This window comes from Molossus molossus, unplaced genomic scaffold, assembly GCF_014108415.1.
Source record: "Molossus molossus isolate mMolMol1 unplaced genomic scaffold, mMolMol1.p scaffold_m16_p_16, whole genome shotgun sequence".
Lineage (NCBI taxonomy): Eukaryota > Metazoa > Chordata > Mammalia > Chiroptera > Molossidae > Molossus > Molossus molossus.
Genome location: NW_023425351.1, coordinates 9495723 through 9499600, shown reverse-complemented (window position 1 = coordinate 9499600; position 3878 = coordinate 9495723). Strand labels below are relative to the sequence as shown.

Here is a 3878-nt window from a genome sequence, read left to right as displayed (position 1 = left end):
GATATAGGTCAGGAACAACCTGATGGAAAAGATACGTAAGGCAAGGTAGTGTGGTAAGGGGAACAGTGCTTCCAAGCCCTCCTATGGAGCATCACTCTCACAGAATCTGCATGTGTTCACCAACCAGGAATCTCTCCAAACCTAGTCCTTTTGGAGATTTATGGAGGCTTCATTATTAGACAATATTGATTAAATCATTGGCCATTGATGATTGAACTCAATCTCCAATCCCTCTTCCTTTCTGGAGGTTAGTGGGGGTAAAGGGGACCAGAAGTTCTAATTTTCTAATCACATGGTGCACTCAACTGATAACCAACAACCGCCCCCCCCCTTCCCTGTCCTTAGGCGTGGTCCAAAAGTCACCTCATTATCATAACATCATAACGAAAGACACCTTTATGGCTCTTATCACAGGAAATTCCCAGGGTCAGAAAAAAGACTAAGACCATATATATATATTTTATTATAAATCATAATATCACATGTAGAGACATTAATTATTAGGGGTCAGGAGGTGGACCATGGTAATCTGTGCAATCAGTGCCTTTGTTTAACCACATCTCCCAGGATTCATGCTTCCCCTTGAATCAAGGCTGGACCTGTTTCTTGATTTACTCAAAAGAAAATGGTAGAAAAGGTGCTGTGCTGTATTGTGCCTAATCTTAAATTCTAGAAGTTTCCATCTTTGCACTCTTGAGGGTCCTGTGCCTCCATGTAAGAAGTTTGTTGGAAAGACCATGTGAGGAAACTTTATGTGAGACCATGTGCAGAGGCCACAGGGAATGAAAGAGAGTAAGAGAGAGACACACACAAAGAGAGAGAGAATAGAAGAGAGGAGAAAGACCCTGAGGTTACACAGAGAACTGAGGAACAGAGAATACAGAAAACTAAGGAATAGTTCCCATAGCTGAAACTATTCATTTCTAGATGAAGGGGCTTCCTCTCCCCTATGTGCCCACTTCAGGATGGTAGATGTGGTGGATGCACAGGCTGTGCTCAATAGGTGTCTGTCAATTACTGCAAGATGTCAGTTATCCAGCCATATAATGAGAAGCCACAGCCTTCCAAGGGATACATTTTAGACTTACGTATATTTTATAGTGACTATTTTGACTAACACTAAAATTATAAGGCCTTTAAGCAATTGTTTTTTCATTGGCGTGAGCTTTAACTATGGAATTAGACAAACATGAAATGAAATCCTGGCATTGTTGGTTATTCTATGTGCGATTTGGGGTTTTAACTTCTCTGCAATCTACTTCCTTTTTTGTGAAATGGAAATAGTAGTATACATATCACTATTGATACTATATTTTTATGGGTTAGATGTTATTATACTTATATTTTGTGCTATTTATCAAGTTCCTATTCAAACAAAATATTTCTAATGAAAATTATTATACTTATTACTAGCACTAAAATCTCCATTTGTCTATTCATTATAGAAACTATTTTTGAAAAATTACATAATTTTACAAAGAATATGCCTATTTTCTATTTCATGAATAGAAAGACTTTTTGTGGTGGTTGTTTTTTAATTAATGTTAGAATAAATTCGTAGTGCATTAATTAGCCAATAGATGGCAAGACTTCAGAGAAAACCGAAGTTTTACTCCCCCTCTGCAAAATACTATCTGCATAACAGAAAAGATAATTAACAAAGATAAAATAGCTCAGTTCAGTTTTAAATTTAAACTTCACCTATTTATATTTTAAATGTTATGCTGTCTTCTTTCAGTCTGAAAATAATTTGCATTTTTGTGTAATTTTAATGCAAAAGCATCACATTAAATATAAAAATATGATAGCATGATATAATGTAAGGAAAAATGCTATTTCAAACATTAGGGAAGATATATAATTCATCTCAGATTAAATGGCTTTTAGTTTAGAAAAAAATATTTTTTAGGAAAAAGATAAGGTCCCCAGTGTATAATCTGGAATGAGATGGAGAATAAAGAAAGCTCATTTTTGCAATTTAAGAAAACCCTAGTGAGAATAGGAGAGATAATTGAGTGACACAGAGACCAAGAGAAAAGGTAACTCCATAAGAAGCTATCAAGGAAACGTTTCCCCTTTTCTGACAGCCATTTCTGAACTCTTCTGCACCACCTGCAGCCTCCTGAAACATCTTGTCCTTCTGAATATTATATGTCTCGCCTTGGGCCATGTGATCTCAGGTGCTTTAAAATGCTGTAGGCCTGGGGCTTCATTCTGAGACATATTTGCATACTTTTGCAAATATTCTGTTCCTTTTGCAGAATCTGCCCTCAAGTTTAAATCTACGAACAGGAGCTTGAGTAGGGTTTGGTAAATTGAAATAATTTTCAGGCACACTGGGACATTCATATCCTATATTATCCTGGCACTCTTGGCAAGAGCTCAAAAGTAATTGTATACTACATTAATATTAAACAAGCCCTTTAAAACATTTTTTCTGAAGGTGGTGATGCAATTTCAGTAGCTTTGTCCCCACTGGGCATTCATAAATATCAAATTGGTTTAGTAAAGAGGAACTATTAGAAGGCTTCATCATAAACTGCACCTCTTAAAATAATCTTTCAATATATCATGTAGAAATCACCATAAATCTGGTGTTGAAACAGATGGCACAATTGTGCTATTTAGCACCAATGTCATCCTTGGACTGTTAATTCCAATTAAGAAATTTAAGTCATGGCAAGGTAGATTATGTTACTGGTACTAGTCAGCAGTGTGTTTTCTGAGGGCCAGACATGTCTTGATATCCCAGTATGAGAGAGGACCTTCATGACACTTGCCCCAGACCACTGTCAGAAACACAGAGGCTTAGTTTTAGAATATTCTAGGTTTGCCTTCTATATAATGAAATCCTCGTTGTGCGATGTGAACATCGGTCCACACATCCACCCTTCCACATGGCTCCCTTCTCCAGGACCTGGGGGAAGGGAACAGTCCCTCCGCGTCTGCATCCACAGCCTCCCCAACGGCCCCTTCGCGTCGGCTTGGATGGTGTCCTGAGCCAGCACAGTGATCTGCTGGTGAACGTCTTTGATGCTTTGGGAAGTGTCGACCAACTTCCAGTTCAGGGTCATGTCCTCCACGAGCTGGTGGAAGCATCGCAGCACCCACTCCTGGAAGGCCGGTCCTCAGAGCACTTGAGGCCACCCCGCCTCCACAGCCTCGGCCAACCTCAGCCGAAGGAATAGGAGCAAATCCGGTGTGGGGCGGCCCACGACCAGCTGTTGCACCAGTGCAGGGGGAAGTTCTCCTGGGCGCTGGTGAAGGAAACACCAGAAAACGCGAATCCGTTCACAATGACGGTGACACCCTGGCTCAACTTCTCAATCAATGGCACTTGTTCCCAGCGGATCGCAGAGAAAAACTGGTGAACCCAGTGATCCTCCAAGTCATTCTTCTTTTCCAAGTAATAACTCAGACTTTTGCCCATTTCAGTGGCAATTTTGGGAAGCGCGGCAGCTCCTCACGGTGGCCTGTGGGGCCCAGTGCAGGCACCAACTGCGGGCTCTGCGTGCTGTTCCCAGCAGGTCCAGGCCTTCCAGCACAAACCAACCAAAGCAAAGCTGCAGGTGGGCCTCTGGAGAGCGCAGGGCACAGGGACCTTGTATGCCTTCCTCTGCCTTTTTCCATCCTGAGGATGTTGATAAATTATTGCGCTTTTTACTGAAGTTTAATGCTAACTATATCCAAGCAATTTCAAAATCGTTGACATGGCAATCAGTTTAAAATCTGAATTTCTTTTTTTTTTTTTAATTTTTTTTTTATTTATTTATTTTTTTGTTACAGATATTTTACCTTTTTACCCCATTGGCACCCCCCCCACCCCCCCCCTCCACCCTGTCCCCGGCTTAGTTGTCCATGTCCATTGGTCATGCATA

The 3878-nt window shown here is 40.6% G+C and overlaps 1 pseudogene; it reads right to left on the bottom strand.

The window, feature by feature from the left end:
• Window positions 1–2837: 2837 nt before the first annotated feature.
• Window positions 2838–3630, bottom strand: LOC118631857 (annotated as a pseudogene).
• Between the last annotated feature and the right edge of the window lie 248 nt (window positions 3631–3878).